The sequence below is a fragment of the Cyanistes caeruleus genome, chromosome 2, assembly GCF_971803275.1.
Source record: "Cyanistes caeruleus chromosome 2, bCyaCae1.hap1.1, whole genome shotgun sequence".
In the NCBI taxonomy this organism is placed as follows: Eukaryota; Metazoa; Chordata; class Aves; order Passeriformes; family Paridae; genus Cyanistes; species Cyanistes caeruleus.
Window position 1 is genome coordinate 45849377 of NC_141702.1, and position 23439 is coordinate 45872815.

At 40.4% G+C, this 23439-nt stretch overlaps 1 long non-coding RNA gene across 1 annotated transcript; it reads left to right on the forward strand.

The window, feature by feature from the left end:
• Positions 1 to 1119: 1119 nt before the first annotated feature.
• On the forward strand, positions 1120 to 12709 carry LOC111927148 (uncharacterized). The gene is made up of 3 exons (XR_002863407.2): positions 1120 to 1297; positions 8401 to 8879; positions 10758 to 12709. It is a non-coding gene; the product is annotated as an uncharacterized LOC111927148 (long non-coding RNA).
• The last annotated feature ends 10730 nt before the right edge of the window (positions 12710 to 23439 follow it).

The following is a 23439-nucleotide window of genomic DNA, read 5'->3' on the forward strand; positions in this document are numbered from 1 at the left end:
AAGAACCAAGTGATCCAAGAGCTAAATTCCTTCTGCCTGTGAATGATTTTGTGTAACTATGGTGGAATTAGATTTAAATAAAACTAAGAACTCCTATGCTGAGAGGCTCTATATGTTGCAGGAGTTCTGGTTTTCTTATTTCCACCATAATTTTATTATTTCCTAACTCCATCTGTGCCTCAGTGGCAAAATCCTAAATTATCTAGATTCCAGAACTGTATTTACAGCCAAATAGGAAATGACAGCATTGGCTTCTGGCTCACAATGCTGAAGAAGTTGAGCAAGTCTGAATTATAAAAGAAAGCCAGATGGTCTAATGAGAGCAGAAACCAGAAGTTCCATTGTCCTGCATGATTATATTTCTTTGGGGAGAAGGTTTTCTACCTGTAATGCAATGTAGAATATTTTCCCATCTTTAGGAAAACTTTTATATTAAAGTATTACTAAAATTATCACTTAGCTTTACTAGCTCTGTTCATCAACCAGTAAAAATTTGCACTCAGTAAAATTTCAGTCAGCCTAAAAGAGGAAACTGACCAAAAAACGATTATCCTGAGTCAAATTCCCTTTGTTAATGCTATATATAGAAAAGACTTAAGCTCTGACTGCTGAAGAAAAATTATTTTTTAAGCCCTTGCTACCAGACCTCAAAAATGTTATTGTCGAATCCCTACAGTGCTTTTGGCTGGATGAAGTATCAAGGAAAAGGTGACTGTGACTTTGGCCTCACAGAAGATGCAGAAACAAGACTAGAAGCATGGGGATGATGCATTCACAATCACTCTTACTACAGAATATGAATGACCTTGTTGCTAACTTCTTATCACTTGCCTCTGTCTTACCTTCACTCCAATTTTCCACAGTGACTCAGTAAAATTAGAACAATCAAAAGTGATAAATCAATGCACCTAAGCTGAAGTACATTTAACTTCCACGTTAATGTTTCCTTGAAGGATGAAGTGCCCTTGGTTTCCTGTAGCCTCTGGTAGTATATTGTGATGGTTGGGAGGGGGTTAATTTTCTGCACAGCAGCCTGTGTGGTGTTGTGTTTTAGATTTGTGACCAAAGCAGTGTTGATAACACACCCTTGTTTAAGCTGCTGCTGCACAGTGTTCACACAGCATCAAGGCCTTCTCTGTTTCTCACTCTGCCCCCACAGCACGTAGGCTGACGTGAGCTGACCAGAAAGGTCCTGCATGCTCTGTAACATCATGCCCAGTTATGAAACTGGGGGGAGGTTTTGCAAAGTTGCCATTGCTTGCAGACTGGCTGGGCATCAGTCTGCTTGTGGGAGGTGGTGAGTGCCTTTCCATCACTTAATTCTTTTTCTTCAATCTTTTTTCTTTCATTGCCTTATGAAACTGTTTTTATCTTGACCCATGCCTTTTTCTTGCTTTTGCCCTTTCGATTGTCTCCCCCATCCCACCTCAGGGGGAGTAAGGGAGAAACTGGGTGAGTGTTGAGAGGCTGGCCAGGGTCAACCCACCACCCACAGAAAAGCTCTAAGGAAAGAATGAGAAGGAAATGGGATGCATCTTACTGGTCTAATTGCTTTGGCATGGCTCTCTTCTTCAGTGCGGTAGGTGGAAACAACCAAATCCTTTTTGTTAGGGCCTGGGTGGAAGAAGTTACAGTTCATTTTCTCTTTCCCATCTGCTGGTGCCAGCAGGAAGGAAGATCTCAAAAGGATTAACAAACCAGTAATAGTTCCTGTTATGTGAACCAACCAAACAAAATGTGCTGCTTCTTCCAACCTTTAATGCAGGCATTAGCAACCTATAGGTCATATGTGGCTTCTGCAAGAGGAACACCACGTGACAGACAGGTAGCAGGCAGTGCAGCTGTGAAAGTTCCTGCACCTTCTGTATGTCCACATGTCAGAAAAAGCAAACAAATTGAGGCCAGTAAAGCCAAAACTACCCTGCCACCTTGGGCCCAGCTCTACTCTCCAGCAGAATCCTTACCAGCAGCTTATAATGTAATTCTGAAGTTTGACCTCTCTTTGGTGTGATGGGGTGTCACACGAACTTGAGCTTTCATCTCTTATCTTCCTTAATCTGAAGCTGTTGTATTTGATTCTGCACAGCCCCAGTCTGATACCATAACATCCAAACCAAAATTTTCCCCTGACTGCAGTTTTTCTATTGATGCATATGGTTGAACCTATGGTAGAACAAGCTCCTCCAGTAACCCTGAGGCTTCTAAGAAACTGCAGGAATTTGGATTCTACACATGCATGAGCTTTTTGGGACTGCTGGAAAGCAAAAAAAACAACATGGAAGGGGTTTTTTTTGTTTGTTTGTCATCTCAGATTAAGGAGACTCAAATTTTAGGAAGTGCATTTAGTACACACTTTAAATAGAGCTTCAATAGTAAGTTAATGGAGACATATTTAACTCAGAGTCTGTTTCAAACCACTTTGTTAGCATTGGAAAAAATGCATTGCATGTGTTTCATTTCTTCTGGCTATAAAGTAGGAAAAATCATCTTCACACATCCTTAATAGGGCTGTCACAAATCTAATTGGTAACTGTGGGCACTCTGAGTACTAATCTTTCCTTTATTAGTAGTATTTTATTAATGCAAAATGATAGCTGCTAGTGCAAACAAAGCTTTCTTCATATAACCCATTGAGTCCATCACTTGCAGTGGATTCTCTGGCATAAGATGAAACACTGGGAGCTGTAAATTTAGCATGCTTGTTATAGAAGTAAGCATGTTGAAATAAAAATATTTGTGCTATCAATGGTAACAGAAACAATAACAGTAGACTGGCATCAGATTACCAAGCTGTTGTCAGTAGCGAAATCCCAACCATTGTATGTAGTGAACTGGATGCTTAAGGAAAAGAGGATAAACTAAGATAAAGAAAATTTGTTGAAACGGTGACCGTTGTGCTGGTTACACTTAGAATGCATTTTGGTGCTAAGCTCACTTCAATCTACTTAATTTTGATGTGTTGCTTTTGACTCTAGTCACTCCCAAGTAGATACCAACTTCTGCTCTTAAGAAGTGAAAAGCCCTTGCTTCTTTGGATCTGTGCTTCATCCCTCATGATTTCCCCATGTCCACACCTCAGTTTCACTGCCCATCATCAATCTTCCCTTCCCCCAGTGCCCACAGCTCCCTCCTCCTGCCTCCCAGCTACCAGCTGGGTGAGATCCAAGGGGATGTGGCTGCCTTTGAGCTGAGCATGTGCTGGCTGCCAGCAAACTCAACATAATAAATAACCTTTGAGCTCAGGCTGCAGCCTTTCAGTCACAGTAGTAATTTGAAGGAAGTAGTCTTTCCTTTACTGAGCTCTTATGTTTCTTAAAACTTAGAGGAATTTCATAGCCTGAAGTTTTCTGTTTCTGAGCCAAATGTAAATGAAACAAACTTAGAGATTCAAAAGTTATTAGAGAGGGTCTGACAAGATGGGTAGGCAAACAACATCTTGCCTAAGCCCTGTTTCCTGAGGTTTACAGTCCTAGAAAAGTATCCTTTGATGATGTAATAGATACAGTTCCCCAAAGTTTATAAATAAGGTTTAACGATGGAAGGTATGTGCAATATGCAAAATATTGATCTCAGAAGTTTCCATACCATTTACAATATTCAAGGGAAATCTGCAAGGCCATTTAGCAGAAAAAACACAGTGGTTTTGATTTATTTGGATTCATACAAAAATTAGTAGACACACTGGGAGAACATTTCAGGAGCCAGAACATGTGTCCATGTTAAATGTCTTTGCTCCAGCAGTTAGGCATCATTTCCCAAACAAATATAATTGTAGTTTTTTGTCAGAATTATATTTAATCCTAAATAGGATTATATATTAATTAGAAAGGAAAAAAAAGTATTCATAGGTCTATACTATACAATTCTACTGAATGAAACATTTTCACTTCCTTTAGGGCTTCCTGCATACAAAAGATCTTCTACTTGAACATCTACAGATAGAATCATAGGCAGTATATGTCTGACTGTACTTTCTGCTTTTATTAACTGCATTATTTTTTCACATTTTGAGCATCTTAGGCTGTACCTGACCTGAATTCAGATGCAAAAAGAACTGGTTTTGGCACGGTGCAGGTAACATGATACCTGCTCTAAAGCCTGATGAAATTGCATGCTTTCTATTCTGTATAATCTCTTTTCCTTGATATCATTTGTGTATTGATACCACATGTCATGCTTATCCCTTCCAAAACACACTAAAAGTGAGGGGGGGGAAAAAAAAAAAAAAAAGCCAGACACAAATTCACCTTGACATGACCTTTATGGAAGGAAGACAAAGACATGCGCTGAACTCAGTGACATTCCTAATGAATTTATTTATGACTGGCAATAATTTGGATTGCATTGAAAATATGTCAGGTCCCTGAAATAGTAGAAAAATTCATCTAGTGTCAAAAATGTTTCAGAAGAACTTAATGTCTGAAATTCTGGTGGTCATACAAATTCTGAATAAACTGAAAATAGGAGTAAATTTGGAAAATTACTGATGAGGAAATAATATGCAGTGACTGTAGCTCCTATTGGTCAGGCAGCAGAGCACATAATACACTTTCACAGAGAAAGGGGCTAATAGAGAAGTTCTGCACATATATATGAGGAACAATATCAGAAATAAACATAAAATATGGAAGAAAGCCTCAGAATGTGGGGAATTTGATTTCCCAGCTCAAACTGATCATGTAAAATACATATCTAAGTACTGTGTCCTGACCACTGCAGAGCTTTCAGCAGGCAAGTCATGTAAAATCCCCTTCAGGACCTATTTCTTATGTACAGAAGCTAAGTGGACTTATTTCATGTGCTATTAACCCAACAAGTTCAAACTTTGTGTGTGGTTTCTCTTACATCGACTTAGAACTATTTTTATCTGTTTGCTTTATAACTATACATTTACACCATAAGCACAAATTAAGTTTGCAAACATTTGCTCCATTCAGAGTCATTACTTTTCCCCAGGCCTTTATCACTGACCATTTGCAAAAGGCCTTTTATGGCCAGAGTTCTGCCAGACTGACTCCAAATAGGTCCCTGGTGCCAGTGAGACTGGTGAGCAACCTCCAGTGAGGTATCCAAGGGGATGATCCAAAGAGTGCCAACGCAACAGGTGTGGGTGCAGTAACCTGCTGCTGGATGGTGACAAGTGATGAGGTGCTGGATCTTCATCAGTTCCAGCTGTGTTGGGAAGGAAACATCCATCTGCTGCCCTGCTGACAGCTAAACCAGTGTAAACAGATCTAAACCATGCTAAAGCCGTGACTGCACACAGCCTTGTGTAATATACTTGCTATATTGATTGGAAAATCAATAATGCTAAGCAGGTACCCCCCCACCACTGTGCAAGCACATTTATAGCATTCTACAGGATTTTCTTTCACTGATGGGATATTCCTATAAATTTCTCTCTAATAAAATAAGTAATTTTATCATAATCTACAGCATGAAGTAGAATGCATCCTGACTCAATGTATAAGCATGAAAGATGAGTATCTATCATCTCATAAGGCCATTTTTTCTTAATATTATCTAATTGCACTGCAGTGAAAAATAGTGCAGTTTTTAAGTAGCTTTAGGATGCCTTCATTTGCCAAATAAAACAAAAGGAAGACCAAAAAAACTACTGAGCAGGGCCAAATGAATCTGCAGGATATCTGGGAGGGTCAGGCTGTAAGTTATTATGTTGTTCCCATGCTGTGTGACATGGAATGTGCCACACTGAGGGGTGCTTATAGCCTCCAGCTGTAGCCAGGTCTCCTGAATGCCCTTTGGTGGCAATTTGAAAGGATACAACTTGAAGCCAAGTAAAACAGCAGAATAAATTTATAATTTCTGATATTAAATTCCTTTAATCACAATTTTTTTTTATTACACAATATATTTCAAAATTATAACTCTTACTTTAAAAGTATTTTCCCTAAGAAACCTAGCAAGAAATCATTGCTATATGCAAATATATATAGAATGCAAAAATACATAACACATAAAATTATTATCTTTTTCTAATCATAAGATTGCATTAACGTGGGTAAGGCTGCTTACCTGCTTTGATGCTTCTATCAGTACATTGACTTTGTGGGTGTAACTTTTACATGCCTTCTGCATGTTTACATGCCATTGTAAAAGTCTGCTCTTCCCTTTCCCTTCGCCTGAATCACACAGTCCTCAGAACTGACTGTCCTGCTGAGTTGTGGAGCTGTGGACAAGCGCAGTAGATCTGGAGAAGCAAAACCCGCAGGCAATAATGTGTATTTGAGCACCTGCCAGTGCCCATGGCCACGTGGTGGGCAAGTAATCCCATGCTGTACCTTCAGCCACCCAAATTTCTAATATAGTTAAGAACTAAATGACAGTCTTCCCAAAGACATCATCACAACTAGAGAGTTCAGAAGTGGCTTAATACTTGGTAGAAGCTCCACCTAGGCAATCCACAATGTCTTAGGAATGCAAATATTTTGCAGCACTCTGATCCTGGCAGGAGGTTTCTTATTTGCAATCCTATAACAAATCCAAATCAAATAATTTGATCCCATGGGACAATTTCTGGATTAAAATAGCAAACTCAGATATCTTTCTTAGTCAGAGGATTTGAAGCTGAAGTCATTCTATATATATATATATGGGAGGGGTAGATATATATATAAAGAAATAGCCTGCTAACATAAAAAATAGCAGTACCAGCATATGAAGGCAAGAAGTTTAATTTCTTGATTTAAATAATTTAGATACAGCATTAAAAAACTTTAGATGAGACTTAAGAGTGCATGTGAAGACGTGAATCCACCTATTTCTAGCCAAGATTCCATTTACTGGAATAAAAACATTTGGACAGGCAAGTACCAGAAAGAAGTGGCAGGAGCTCATCTCCCAATAATGAATTGTATAAGGGTATCCCAGAGAAGGGGCAAATTCTGGGAAAGCACATCAACAGCCATAATTATGTAATCTGGCTGTAATTAATGGGATTATTACCTAGCCTTCCCTGTTTTTCCTTTAGAATAACCTTGTATAACGGAGAGAGTTTGATGGAAGATGTGTCTTTCCCAGCTCAGGAATCAGAAACCTTTGAGAAGAACCCCAAAGACAAAATACCCTTGAAGCAAAAGAAACAGTGCTTCCTGCTGAAAGTCAAGACATGGAGCAAACTTGAAGTACACTCTGTCTCAGAAAAGATTTGATAAAATATAACTCCAAAGTGCTCAGCAGCTCAAAACAACAGGACCATTTGGTACCATGGTGGGAAGGCTGAAGCAGGTCCCATTAGCCTTGCACTCTCTTGTCTGGTAGAGGCTGCCTTGCACCATCACCCTTGTTGATAAAAAATACGGGAGTGGTATACCCTTCTTTTTTCCCAAAACACACCATGTCAACTCCTGGCCCAGAGTGTTTCACATGTGTTCCTCACTGCCCTGAGTTCAAGCAGATAAACATGTGCTGTACCAGGTACTGCAGACCCTGCCTTCACATTATCTCACTCAGTGAAATGCCTGAGTCTGCTACTGCTACTGCATTTATGCAGAAAATGCAGGAATGCTCAGCAGCTGGTCCAAGGTGTGTCCTGGACAGATACAAATACCTTGTAGGCATTTGCATAAAGTCTCACTATGAGACTATCAGTACAGGAGGGAACACAAGCCCCAGGAGATCTAAACAAACCAAATGCTCAGAAGCCAAATTTGTGGCTTGAAAGAAGTTGCATTGGAGGTAAGGTTTTGACAGGAAGATATTCACTCTGTCATTTCACTGACAGACTAAAGGTTTCTCTGAGATCCAGTTGTGACTCTAAGAAATTTAGCACACAATACAGAGAATAAGGAGTTTGTTGTCTCTATCATTTTTTGAACCAGTGTAGCTCCTGAGCTGTGTGTGGCATGTATCCAGAATGTTTTCCACCTTTGTATAGTCCCCCTATTATCATCTGGAATTATGCTGCAAAATTAACCACTCTACTCTCATTCTAAGAATGCTACTTTTGTTTTAGGTTTATTACATTATCTTATACATTGTTAATAATCATACATATTCTTTTTTTCTTTTTAATACTAACATTTTACATTAAATGTTCTTGTGTCATTTAAAAAAAAAAACAATAGCCATATTATCTTCAGCTTGCCTCATATATTATGGCACTGTAAGAAACTGGGTGTTGGAAATAAAATGTTAAGCCACCCAAAGCCACTGCAGTTAATCATATTTAACACCTGACTAAACTGGGCTCACCCAGAGTTTTTAGTAGAGTCCTGCTCAAGTCATTCTGTACTAGTATGTGAGAGCCCATTAATTACCACAGTTTCCACTAAAGTTAGATGTAATTTGAAGAAGCCAAAGCTGTTTGTATCTTGTTTCTCTGGTACAACAAGCACTCTTGGAAGGGCTTATAATTTTTTTTTTTTTTGTGACCTACAGGTTGACTACTGATCCTGAATCTACTTGCTTTTATTTGGGATATCATCATGACAAGCGTATGAGAGGACAGAGAGTATGCTCTGCTGGTCAACCTCCATAGTGATGCCATAGTGCTGAGTGGCTTTTTATTTACTCTCTTGAACCCATAATGAATACATCCTCTATAGAAATCCAAGTGTTAACTTTGTCATCTCTATCCATATTTCCACCACAAAACTGATGTGAAAACTCAGCTTTTGTGTTGCCTGAATAATGTAACCCCCCCCCCCCCCCCAAACAGCTCACACTTGAAATGGATCAAAATCCCCAGCTCTGAAGAGCAAGCAGAGTGCAGAATATTAAGGCAGAGCAGGCTTCAGTGTGGAAAGACACATGTTTTTTTGAAACGGGGTGGGATTAGAGACAGATTTACAAAGTCAAGTACATCAAGGAAAGGGGATGGGAGCTCAAGGATGTCCTGCTGCATATTACTTTAAAAGGTATGATTTTTCCTTTGTTGGAATGCTTGAACTTGACTTTTTTTTTCACTTGAAAGGAACAGCCTTTTCTTCTGTCTCTTAACATAAGAAATGAACAGGCTTTTAGTGGTAGCTGGATTTTCTTCAGCTTGCAGACAAGGAAAAAATCCTGATTTCCTCAGAATATATATATTTTACTTATAGAAAAATGGCCCTTTCATCCCCCTGGATCCTTTTTAATCCCTCCACATAATTTTCTTAGTTTCCCAAGCTTTTTTTCACTCCATGAGGATATACCCTTGGGTCATCCCAGTACATATGGTTGGGAACCTACAACTGTGTGTACCTGGGCCTTTGTCACTGCTGAGGACATTAAAATGGTCATAACCACTGCTTCCTGTACTGAGTTTGAGACTGACTACGCTGTTCCAGTCCTCCTAGTTTAAGATCCACTACATCAGTTCCCCCTTTCATAGGACTCACAGGCAATCCCCAGCAATTTAGCTTCCCTGCAGCAATGCCATTACCCAGAGCAAGCTGTTTGGAAAGGGGCAGGAATTCCTGCAGGGAAAGAAGTTTCAGGAATTTCCAAATTCCTTCTCCTTCCTGTTACCAAGAAAATCTAAAAATGTCTCCTTTGATGGAAGGTCCTAGAAAACTGCAGTCTCTGTAACTGCTGAAGAATGGTTGCAGATTAAGGGGAAAAACGGGTTAAACAAGAGATAATACACTTCCAGAGCCTCTTCATTCCACAAAGAATGCTGAACATTAGTACACACAGTAAAGGGAGAAATATCCTGGGGAGATCACAGGAAAAATCCTGTTGCAGAAAAACAACATGCTTCAATAAAAACAGAAAGGCAGATAGGTGCATCTGTTATCAATCAGCTCTTTAGACAAGTTGAGAAGTCGTGGAGCAAAAGAAACAAGCTTTCCCTCAGGCTCAAATTCCTCCTTGGAATTTCTCAGATGTCCATGGCTGCAGAGCTGTAATTCCCGGTCTGCTCTGAGAACAGCAGCTATCGCCACCTTCCTTACCAGCCTGATTACCCAGCCAGGGAAACCAGTAAAGCTCTTGAGCAGCTGTACACAAACCATACTGGCTCACTGGGAAAAGCCAGGTTTAGCCCATTAATCTATCAAGCCAAAAAGCACTGATTCTCGATCACGTACATACTCACTCACTGCTTTTTTTTATTTGCTTGCTTTCAATAAGGATATTTAAATTGCAATATTAACTTCCTGTGAAGTTGTTCTACCGTACCAATTCAGCTTTTCTCCCTGAGCATGGAAAACTGCAGAGTACATTACCGGTGTGCTGAGTGCCCATATGCTAATGTTAGCAGCAGCCAAACCCCAGCAGTTTCTTTAGCGTAAGAATAGGTTTGTAATGACAATGCTGACTGAAAAGCAGACGTTTCTGTAGAAGCACTTTCATTTAAAGCTTGACCACATGTCCTTGTACCAACACAAGCTTGACCACACGTCCTTGTAACACACCCTCGTCCTCAGTTCTGACTCCCAGCCCCCTCCTCAATCCTAGCTGCCCTTAACAGCCATACACTTCATCTCTAGCTCCAGGCAGCCCCATCTGCCTTGTACTTTCCTTGTCACAGAATCACAGAGAATCAATTAGATTGGAAAAGGCCTCTGAGATCATCGAGTCCAACCTTGTCCTCCCTGAGTGCGGGCAGGGTGGTTCCTGCCACTCGTCCTCTGGCACTGCGCTCCCTGGCAAGGGCACCGTGCTCCTTGGCAGTTCGAGAAGAGAGCAGGGCCTGAAGTGATGAATTTCTAATTGCAGGAAAAGAGGGGGAGGGAATTCAGAGAGAATGTTCTGGCTGAGTAGAGAGTGCATACACGTTAGTATTTTGATTTGGAAGGTCTTTTGCTCTGCAGATCCCCTCCTAGAAGTGTGCGCTGAGATCGTGTGGGTGGCAGCAAGAGGAGGATTCCCCAGACGTACCCTGCATCGGTGCTGCATGTTCACTTTGCTTCCAAAGTGTGTTCTATGCTCCTGGATATTTCCAAACCCTTCTCTAGCCTCTGGACTCTGACCTCAAACCAAGGAGAATTCAATAATGAATGTAGTTAATTTGAAACCGATTATTGTTTCCAAGGTCAATAATGGGAAAACTGACTATCAGCAAATAACCCTCCTGAGAACACAATTCTGAAGGGATCCTGTGTTTCCTTTAACCAAACAATGCCATAGAAACTGACCAAATGTTTGCCTACTCAGTTTACCAACCTACTGCCATGCTTTTCCTGTTCCTTAAAGCAGGCCTCACAAAACCTAAACTAAAAGTACACAGCAGTCACAAGAGCGTGCTTATTTCACTCAGACCAGGCTTAACAGGGTGTGTTGCTTCTGAATTTTAAGAAAATCAATTACATTCATCTTGCATTTGCTAAAACAAAAGTTGAATCTCTTTGGTTTCTGCATTTGGGAAGGCCAAGTTTCACTATCCACCCTTCAATAAAAAACAGTCAAAGAAAAATGTTTCCTGTGAGTATATCTTCCTTGATCAGCCAAGGTTTACATCATGGACAAATATGCCCATTTGTATTCAGAGGATGCAGACTCAGGATGCGCCCAACCTATTTCCCTACCACAACCTCATCATCCCCCGCTTCAGATTCCTCTGTTCCTCAGGCACCACCCTGATTCATAATCTCAAGAAAGTAGATGTTTGATGATCTTGCAGACCTGCACAACAACTGTGTTCACTGTGGATTTTCCAGCCCAATTGATTGCCTACTGTCTGGCAAGCTGGCTTTGCTTGCTAACTTCTAGAGCATAAATGCTATTTGTTTATCTGTCATCAGAGTGGCTCTCACTTTGGTGTCTCTTTGATGAAGGCCAGGGCCAGCACCTTTTCAGCATGCAATTTCATTTATGTGGCTTTCTTCACTCTGAATTTCTTCATCCAGTGCTAGTCATACAAGACCTGCAAAACAGTTTCACATCCTGGTGCAGTGGTTTTTAGGGCCAGAAGCATTATTCCATAGTGTGATTTTTTCCTGCTCCTCAAAATTAAATCATTCTTTTCCTATCATGACTCATCATTTTAGAAGGACTTACTTTAGTTCCATGTATATGAAAGATATGCGGATGAGAAATGCAAGGTACGTTACCTTTTACAGATCTTGTGCTGATGACAGAAAGCTGCAAAGTATGGGTTTTTGTTAAATAGAAAAAGAAAATAAAAACTGTGCAACAGAGAAATGTGTGAAATTGATCCTAATGCATCAAATGGAAAAATTCTGGACAGAGGAGTGCAGGGCAAGTTAGCACAGGGTGACATCACATTTTGGTGTGGCTCCACCCTGTACAGTCACACTTGGTGAAGCTGGGTTGTGTCAGGCTGAGTAGCCCTGCATGAGTGTACTCTGGTGTTGCAGTGTCAGCTGTTGCAGGCTGACAGCAGAGTTTTTCATGGAGCCACATCTTTAAACCCTGGGATTGTCAGTTACCAAGTCCACTTTGACTCCATGTCAGATGCAGACATCAGAACTGCAGACATCTTAAGTCAGGTAATGCAAATTCCAGTGCTGATGCTGTAAAGATGGAAGACAAATGGTCTCAGGTCAATGTTCAGCAGGGCTCTTTCTTAACATTCTTTACAATTTTCAAAGAAACTTTTTAACACTTTCTTTCCAGTAAAGATGCGTCAATCTTTCAATCCCTGAAACAGCAAGGCATGATTTTTATGCAGCCACTTTTTCATGCAGTCTGTGTGCAAAATTCTTAGCAGTGTAAATATAAATTATTGCATAGATTGTGATTTATTATAACATAGTTTATAGGGTTCCTGAAAATGAGTAATAAAACTGTTGCAATTCCTGCACAGATGGTTCATTTCTCTGCTCACTCTTCCCAGACTGGACATTCAGTTTCACTGCCACACTTCCACTTACTCTTCCAGTAGAACAAGTAGATCCTTTGGTGTACCTAGAAAATTTAATGAATCCTTATCTAAAATATTTTGGGTGATTCATGCCCTAAACCTACCTGTTCTGCTACACTGACCACCAAGGGAAGCCCTGGGTGACTCATCTTATTCACCAACATCTGCATTGCATATGTAAAAGTTAAATGAGATTCATTTTTCTGGTGGTATCTGCAATTGCTTCAGACATTTCCTAGCAAAACTGTCATCTTTCAAAGAGCTCAAATATATGTTTTTTTTGAAAGCAAAGGAAGCACTTGAAAGTCATTTGACCAAAGGAAAACACTGATCAGCCTTTCCTCTTTTTTTTTTTTTTTTTTTTGCCACAGAGTGATTAACATCTGAAAACTGTCCACAAAATAAATGCACACAAACACAGGTGAGAAGAATGCACCAACAGGAAAATGTGTAGAAATATGGATCCTATAAACTGAGGCAGAGGAAACCAATAGAACCTGGGCAGAACTTACTGCCTAGTAATGATGTTCTATATAAATAATGTTTTCTAGTTTCCTATGTAAAACCCAATATGGAAAGTTTAGTATCCCAACTAGGCTAGAAAATTAAACTAAGAAACAGAAAAAATTCATTGCTTTAGTGATCCTGTCAAATGAACAATGTTAGCATGCTGAATTACATTCTTTTCCTGATATAAACAGACATGGATACAAAGAAGGAGAAATAAATTCTTAGATTACTTGTCTAAATCTTGACATTTCCCTGACAAAACTAGAGATTGAAGAGTATATCTGAATTAATGTTCCATTTTAGAGCACAGAAATCTTAAGTATATGTATTTGCATATATGATGTTTACAGTTTGAAAAATTAACTTGAGGTTATCAACCTCTTTTACCTCAACAATGTCAGGTAACTATGAGTTAAAAAAATTAAAACAGTATCCTACCATTGTTTATGTGGACCACAATTTGCTTATAGAGTATCTAAATCAGCACAGTTCTTCTTGATGCCCTTGTTGACACATGAATTGAAGAGACCAAAGAGATGGTAGGTAGGAGAAGAAAAAAAATAAATGTTTTTAATACATATAATCAGATTATGTTTTGACACTGTCCCACATGACATCTTTGTCTCTAAACTGGAGAGACCTGGATTTGGCAGATGGCCCACGGGGTGGATAAGGAATTGGCTGGATGGACACACTCAGAGTTGGTGTCAATGGCTCAATGTCCAAGGGGAAACCAGTGATGAGAGACATCCTCAGGGCTCGGCACTGGGACCAGCACTGTTTAACAGCTTTGTCAGTGACACAGACATTGGGATCAAGGGCACCCTCAGCAAGTTTGCCAATGACACCAAGCTGTGTGGTGCAGTGGACACACTGGAGGGAAGGGATGTCATCCAGAGGGACCCTGGCAGGTTTGAGAGGTGGGACTGTGCAGACCTCATGAAGTTCAACAAGACCATGTGCAAAGTCCTGCATCTGGATTGGAGTGATACCAAACATAAATACAGGCTCAGTGGAGAATGGATTGAGAGAAGCCCTGAGGAGAAGGGCTTTGGATGTTGGTGGATGAGAAGCTCAGCATGATCCAGCAATGTGTGTTCAGATCCCAGAGAGCCAACTCTGTCCTGGGCTGCATCCAAAGCAGTGTGGCCTGTAGTTTAAGGGAGGGGATTCTGCCCTTCTGCTCTGCTCTCCTGAGACCCACCTGGAGCCCAGCATCCAGCTCTGGGGCCCCCAACATGAGAGGGGTGTGCCCCTTCAGGAGTGAGTCCAGAGGAGGCCACAAAGATGATCAGAGGAGGCCTGAGCACCTCTTCTACGAAGAGAGGCTGGGAGAGCTGGGGTTGTTCAGCCTGAAGAAGAGAAGGTTCCAAGGACACCTTACAGCACCTCCTAGTACCTAAAGGGCACCACAAGAGAGCTGGAGACAGACTTTCTACAAGGGCCTGTAGTGACAGGACAAGGGGTAATGGCTTCAGACTGAAAGAGGGTGGGTTTAGATTAGGTATTAGGAAGAAATTCTTTATTGTGAGCATGCTTAAGCCCCAGAACAGGTTGTCCAGAGAAGCTGTTGTTGCCCCATGTGGATGGGGCTTTGAGTAACCAGGTCTAGTGGCATGTGTCCCTACTGCTGGCAGGGGGCTGGAACTAGACCATCTTTAAGATCCCTTCCAACCCAAACCATGCTATGATTCTATGATTCTGTGTTACATGTTCCAAATACTAAGTTTAAAAAAAAAAATCTAATTATTATAATTAAGCCGATGGTATTGCTTAAGATGTGTCTTTTCATAACCAGGCAGCATATATTCCATAATTGCACACATAGACTGAAATCACTGGTGAGAGATACTCTGTTGACCAAATGACAAAAAGGCTCCTGCACCTGCAGTTAGCAGTAAGTATAAGAGTTCAGTGTATTTCTTCCACCACAGTAGGCATAGCTGGTTCACAAATTCAAAGCTGCAATCAAAGACAGTTGTGCAATTTAAACCTTAGCTAGTATTTTGAAAACACAGAGGGAGGGGCAGTATTAAACTACTGAAGAAATATTATGAAAAGGGACACCAAGTGGATTCCAGTTTAATCAAGGACTACTGATCCATAGCAAAAAAAAAAAAAAAGAAAAAAAAAGGAAAATAAAAAGAAAAATATTTTAAAAAAGAAAAAAAAATACTGCTGTTATGAAAAATTTATATTTTTGGACAGCGCCTTCTTGGGTTTTTTGATGAACTCCAGTTATGCACAACACTGTGTAATAACTTTGTCTGCCAGTCTCCAAAACAGCCAGATCACTTTTTATGTCATCCAGAAATATGCTCTCTGCAACAATTTATCTTAAAGAAACTTTCAGAGATCAGTCACAACCTTTGTTTAAAGGTTTTAGTTTTGAAATGCTGACAGCAGCTTAGCTCTAGCATTGTCTACAGAGAACACTACTACCGAGATACTTAAATGATGCTGTCACACAGAGTAGAATAAGTTATTTCAATTGTAAATCAGATAATTATATATTAAATCTGGTACCTACTCCTCTTTGATATAAGAAAGCTTTTTTCTTACTCTGGATGAAATATAGAAGTGTGCCCAAAGCCATAGAAAGAGACATTTTGTTTTTATCCTATCACTCAGTGTCTCAATTTAAGATTTGTATTTCTAGTCATGTGATAGCCCCAAGTTTTCTTTTCACTCCATTTTTACAGTTTTGAAATTTTCAATGTACACATTGACAAATACCCCAGAGGTCAAATCCCAATTTATTAATGTCTGAAATCTCATTATTTTTGAATAAATCTCATTAGTTTAAGATCTAACTGGTGATTTTTTATGGTTAGGCTTATTAAAATTGATGATAATATAACTAATGTAAATCCCTTCTTTAAATAAATGAGCAATTAGAAACAATGTAAGCAATTACAAGCTGTATAAATATTTTTTCATTAATTTTCTGGTTATATAATGATAAATATATGAAATTTTCCCTGTGGAAGGCTGATTATAAATCACTAACAATCAATCTCTGCAGAAGCAACCAGCATAAAGAGGAGACAGCCTGGCTTTCCTCAATCAAGTCTAAAAGAAATGAACTTAACTCAGAGAGAGACTAAGTGAAAACAAAAAGAGCATAACTTTAAACTGAATTTTGGATATACCTAGGTTCTCTTGAGGGAAATGTGGGTTTCAGTGTTGCTTCCCCAAGAATCCTTTCAGCTTCAACCATAGGTCTTGTATATGGGATCATAAAAAAAGAGATGCATCTTTGTTAGCTCTGTAAACAAAACTCCTCTATGTGGTTTACATCCCATCCTTCCCTGGTTGGTTCTTTTAAACAAAGTTTTCTATACAGGCCAGGTTAGGCATTTGAAAAGCTGGAGCTTTATCTCGTCCTTAAAATAGAAAAACCTTTTTGAGGGTTGGGTTTTTTTTTAACAGATTATTTGTTTTCCCTTTGCCTACTGCACCTTTCTTAGTTTAGCTGCTTATTGGAAGACAATGAAGAGGTCTCAGATATGACCTGTTAACTATCTACATCAAGGAAACGAGACACAGAAACTTTTAATAAAGATTTCTTATACGTTCATTCAGTATTAAACTACAGTATGTGCCAATGCAATTCATTAATTTAACTAATATATCTTTGTAATGTTTCTACTGGTCTCTCACCATGCACAGATGGAAGAAAGTAGAGCACATAGCACCCTGAATTCCTATTGTAAAAACAAGCAGAAAAAAAATTTGGTTTGACAAAAAAAAAAAGTCAAAGATGATGAGAAAGGGCACAGTTCATTTTCATCCCTGGAACCCCTTCTCTGAAGGTCATTTCTGATTATTCTGCACCCTCATAACAGAAAACAGTAGATAATACTGTAAATTACCATTCCTTCCTTCCTTTCTTCCAGCAGAGCTAAGAGGAGTCTGCCCCTCTCATTCTGTCATGCCTGCTAATACTTCTATACATAGATTGCTTCTTAGATTTGTGTACTTTTGTTGACCTCAAATATAGTTTAAAAGTTAAATGTGTAAATGTTTGCAGGAACAAGGCCTGAGTTTGTGTACTGGCTTCCTTTAGACCAGACTAAAATGACTGATATGACATGTGGCTTTTGGAGATTGGGGAAGGGGAGAAAGTATGAGTTTTGCTCATATGTGTGTATTGTCTCCTTCAGTAAAACAGTCTTCTCAGAGAGCCTTTTCATTTTCAGGAACACAACTACAAGACAGCTCAAGCAACAGTTTCCATGTACTTTTTAATTGCCCAAATGTAAGGGCTGACACAAGCTTTTAGACCACTGAAAAACTGATACCAATAAGAAAACAAAACAGGATTACCCAATTCTCTTTCTTCAGTCTCTCTTTGAAGATCAGTTATAACTAGTTTTTGTTTGAATAATATCTTATCTTTAGCAAATTAGGTACAAATAAAAATTGAAGGTAACTGTTGCTGCTGAAGATGAATAGATCATACGGACACAGCTCGAGGTGTGGTGAAAAGAAGAGAAAGTTTATTTTTCCTCCCAGGATTTATAGGCTTCTGACCACGGCCAGGGATTGGATGGTCAGGATAACACTTTCCCACTGCACTGGCCATGAGAGATGTCCATCACAAGACATGTAAGAGAAAGAATGTACACATATCTATGTTTACAGTTACTGTCCTGGGAAAGTCTTTAGAAAACTATGTCAGCAAGCTCAGAAGCTGAGTTTTCAGGGCGACAGGTAATTACAACTGAGCTAAAGGTATTTCTAAAACTTTGTAGATAAAGATAAAATGTTTATGTTCTATCTGTGAATTAAATTCATTATTGCATTTAGTGTATTACATTCATTAATCAAACACATATGAAAACCTATATAGGCATGATAGTAATTGCATTGCCATTGAACAATCACAGAAGAGGGGTTTGACAGATATACAACAATTTGGTAAGGTAAAAATTGATTTGGCAGAAGATCCAAAAGCAAACAATATTCTCAATTTCACAAAGACAAGCTTTGAGAAACCAGAGAACTTATTTGTGAAGTCAGGGACTGAGGAATTAAAATATTGAGGATAATACAATTATTTGAAGTGAAAAGGATAAAAGTATGTGGACTTTGTCTCAAGAAAGCAGGAAAAGTTTTACTGAAGAGAGCTAGTTGAATAAATAACCACAAGCAAACCCCAAAACATTTGCAAAATGGCAAAGAGTCTTAAGCACAAAGGAAATGTTATCTGAGGGATGAAGAAAAGGAAGGACAAAGTGAGAATTGCCAAAAGTCAGGCTAAATTAGACTTTCAAAAAGGTATGAAAAGCAAACAACAAAAAAATTCTTCATCTCCATAAACAAAAGACAATAAAGAAAAGAACTGTAGTGCTATGGTATAAAAAGTGCAGAGAAATGGAAAATAATCTTGGCAAAATATAAATTGCACTTTGCTATTGATCTGAAATAAATACTTTGCCTCAGATTTTAATGAGTACATTGTCTGATCATGGGAGCAAAGTCAGTTTAGACAACAGCAGGAGTGTGGGGCAAAGCATCATTCAGAACAAGGACAGACCAGAACCCAAGAAAATGAATGCAAGACTCTGCATCTTCTCCACCCCATTTCTAAAAGGAACAGATATGTGAGCTCATGGGTCTACTGCCAGGTGGCTGGAGATGAGCAAATTTCACACCCATCACTAAAGTGATGGTTAATTTCAGCAGTGGAGTTTTTATGGACTATCACCATGACATCCAGGCCTGCAGAACACATAAACTAGCAGCAAGTGTAGCTTAGATCAAAACTGAAATTCCTAACTTTTTCATTTAATTCATCTTTTCCAAATGTAATTGATTGATTATTCCATTAGCCAAATATTTGCAACTGGATCTACAAATTAAACCTTAAGAAGCTTCAGTAATTTAATGTTTTTAATAAGACCTACACTGTCCAAGTATTAAAGTTATGCTATTTCTGCTTTACAATTTCACACTTACAGAATTTTACAAGAGTTACTTAATCGTCAGCACTTCCCTTTTTTTTTTTTTTGGCAGCAAATATCATTTATCATGAGACAAATCATATGGCAGCACTACACTTACAACTATCAGTCAAATCTGAGCTGCAGAGGAATTCATAATGGCACCCTGAAAATGATTTCACAGGACAATTCTTCATATTTACCTTTCTCATTTAATATAGAAGGATATTTCCTGGTTATAGGTAATAAATCAATTTATTCAGTGGGGAATAACAGCATTAGGTGCTGAAATCACTATTTTGAGCTAAAAATAGCTCCCATTACTGAAAGATTATTTCTGCTTTTTGCTATGACAGTTTGCAATTTCTACCATGTATCAGAACAGCCCAGATTTGCTGAGAAATTCTGTTCTGAGACCTGTGACTCTCTGACCTGTGAATCTGGCTGCGGTTGCTGTCCTTTCTGTAAGCAGAAACCCAAGAAGCAGAGCAAGTAAATCAAAATGGAAATGGAGGAGCAGGGCCAGGTTGGCAACAGTAGAGATGAGTGCTTTTGTTTCTAACAGAAGTGAAAAAATGCCTTGAAAGTCATGCATTCTCTATTCCTACACTGGCTCTGCAGCAACTTGCTTTCCCATTCCTTTTGAAACAATTGGGGAAGACACTAAGGCAGTGTTTCCTCCTCACAGCACACTAGTTTTTGCTTTTCGTGGTGACATAGCAGAGATGCATAGAATTAGCATTAATATCACTTTCACACAAATATTAACAAGGAATGTTCTCCTCCACAAAGAGTGAGCACGACCCATTACTGCCCCGTGGGTGGAGGGCTGGTAAAGGCAGCTTTAATTCCGTACTTGAATCTCAACTTTTCTTGGCAATGCCTCTCATGTAAGTTGGCTGCTCTACACTACGTTGCTGCCACAGCCCCCTGTGGATGATTCCAGCTGCTCAAAATAGCCCTTCAAAGTGAGGAAACCTCTACACAAGAAGTATTTCCTTGGGGAGAAATTTCAAGAACTCTACAGGCCCTCTGTGCTACTGGGAAAGTATAAAGAGACTGGCTAAGAAAACAGAATTCATCATTGTCCTTTCAATACAAAAAAAATTCATGCTTTCTCATCTTTCTTTCTAGACTTGATTATTTGTTGACACCAAGCTTACCCCATTCAAGAATATTGGGTAAGAGCAACTTAGCTTCACACTAACTCTGTGAGCTCTGTGCTCTGCAGCTGGTTATAGCAATGAAAATGGGGAGCAGCTTCAGCACCATACAGGCTTGCATTCTGTTTCTGACTGCTCCAAAGCTCTGTTCTGGTATGCAGAAACTCTGAACCACTCTGACTGTTTGGCTTGGTAACACACCTAACATTAATAAAAATAAAAAAAAAAAAAAAAAAAAAAGGTTACAATAATAGTCACAACAGTTTTTTGTAACATAGAATTTCCTCCTGCACACGGGAATGTACCTGGCCAGTTACAGCCTGTTGTGCCAGCAGATTACTACAAAGGAACAAGATCATAAACAATTTTTGGCCCTGTGTCTCACAATCATATGATGATATCTGAGCCGTCCTGTCTTCCCAAGCCATTCTTCCTCCAGATTCAAATGCCTGATTAATATTATTAAAACTATTTCAAAACTGGTCTAGTTAAATTCATGCAACCCCTTTGAATGGACATTGCTGGTCCTTCAGCTCCTGTCCTGCCCTTTATCTCTGGGTAATCTCAGTTGTAAACATGAATTCAGCAAACATCTTTCCAACGCTGACTCACAGAACCTCCCTCTAATCCAAAACAATCTCCTTCTGTCCTTCCTGAAACCTCAGCCTGTCTCTCAGACAATACTTTGTTCATGTCTAGTTGTCAGTCAATTCAAAAAAGAGCTTTCACTGTTTCCCTCCTTTCCCTCCTCCACCTGTTTTTTGTGTATCTGTCAGCAATCCAGACTCCGGTGAAGGAAGGCCTGCAGCCTTCAGCATTAATGCAAATCTCTTTTTAGGTGATCTGGCTTCAAATATACAGTATCACCCTGCTACTTTTCTAACACATCAGAAAAAATACTATTTCATCTTACACAGCGTTGAGATCATTTCCCTTCTCATGTCAGCTGGTGATACTGAGCTGTATTGTTCCTTATTAAACTTTCAAACAAATAATTCATGTGGTTTCATAGGTTATCCAATCCACTGAGAAGTTTCCCAGAAATAAAAAAATAATGTACTTAATTTTTTTTTAAATCTTGTCCTCCTCCAAAATGTCTCAGAAACACTCTTACAGGCAATTGGTGTGCCTTAAAACCAAGGGACAGCAGTCACGGCTACTGGGTTAGGGCCACTCTGACTGCAGTGAACTGTGTCTTGTAGCAGGTGCCAAGTCCTGAACTGGCAAAGTCAGAAAAGGAACTAATTGAGAGGGCAGACAAGAGAACAGTCAAGACTTCAGGAAATGATGGAAGATTGCGAGCACGTGGTCCAAGACACGCTGTGAGACCACATCATAGTCAAGATCAGGAAGTCAGAAACTCCGTATGAGACAGGGTCCATGACAAGAAAAAGACATATCTAGCTGGAGCAATGTCACACAGATCACTTGCAAACAACAAGTAGGATCAAACACCTGACTAAAAACTAGAGAGAACATTAAACTAACAGAAGACAGAACTAGGAGCTAGTTCTGCATATCTAAAAAGAAGGATGGGTAGACTGGTATTAAAAGTAAATGTGGAATATGGCTGGACTAAGTCTACAAACTCTCAGGTGTAGTTCTATGAGCACTTTAAGCAGATTTAATCCATTGTGACTTCTGAAACTAGTGGTCCTGCACTCCCCATCCATAATTTGATGTGCATGCACAAGCACAGCTTCTTATTTATACCAATACAAGCATCTATGTAGCTGGAACATGAAGTGGCTTGGGAAACTGATGCAAATTAAAGCTGATCACAATTAAAAACGATTAACCATCATTAAAACTAAGTAGTCAGCATTAAACCTGATGCAGTCCAGTACACAGCCAAGCAAGTGCTTGTACCGGCACAAGGAAGGAGGCAGCATGGAGGCACAGACAAACGGCTGAGAAAGGAAAAACCTATTTTTTTAGAGTTGTTACAACTTACACAAAGTTAATAAAAACCAGTGAAGCCCCAGCACTGGAGAACGCGGTTCTCTGCCAGCTATTAAGGCTGTGCCATGGGAGCATACAGCGGCATCCAGCCACCTAGGGAATGATTCACGTCCAGCTGCCTTGGCAATGACTCACTGGCTCAGTGACTCACTCCTCCGCCGGTGGACAGAGCCCACTGCCTATTATGCCGTCCGATACTATCTTACTGTCTCCTACTAGGGACTCATTCATCTGCCCCCAGCCATCTGCTGCTGCCTGTCCCATGGACTGCAAGTACCGTAGGCTCGTCGGGGAAGACGGGATTTTCTGTTCTTCATTTGGTCAGTAGCGAGACTTTCCTCAGACTACGGAGTATTGCAACAGCAAGTTTATAATGTGTTATAGTACAGCTAGAAAACGCTTTAGGCGACCATTGATCTACGTGGTTTTCAATAATTTCTTCTAAATATCAGGAAAAAAAGAGTCGCAGGTTATCAGGCAATGAGCCGCGCACACAGATCCCTCCCGTGGGCGCCCACATTCGCACATGTCTTGCCCGGACCCTGGCTCCTTGTGCCACACACCCGCGTTCCGGTGACTCCCCATTTCTCAGTCACACACGCTGGGCTCCTGCATAGGGCGAAGGGAACGGGAACTACGGCTGAACGCTCGGCTGAGCTCCTCTTACGGGCGAGGGAAGCGCCTCACGGCGAGCACAGAGGGAAGGAGCGCCGGGTGCGGGCGCAGCGCTGCCGCCGCGGCCCCGGAAGAGCCGAAATTCTCGGGCTCGCCCCTCGCTACGCGCCGAATGGTTTCGGGGGATGCTCCCCCGCCGTCTCTAGGCCATGTTCAAGCCCTGCTTTCCCTGACACGGCTCCCTGCCGACCACAGCCCGTGCTTCCCAGCCCTGTTCGGGGCGGGGCGGTCCCACGCCGGTACGGCCGCCACACCGCGGCCCCGAGCGCTGCTGCCCCAGCCCCGCCGCCGCCCGCGCTCCATCTCCCGCTCCCTGCGGGCGGGCTGCAGCGGGAGGGGCCAGAGCAACCGGCACATGCCTTGACAGGCGTCCCCTCCACCCTATGGGAAGCGGGCAGGGGCGGGCCGGAGC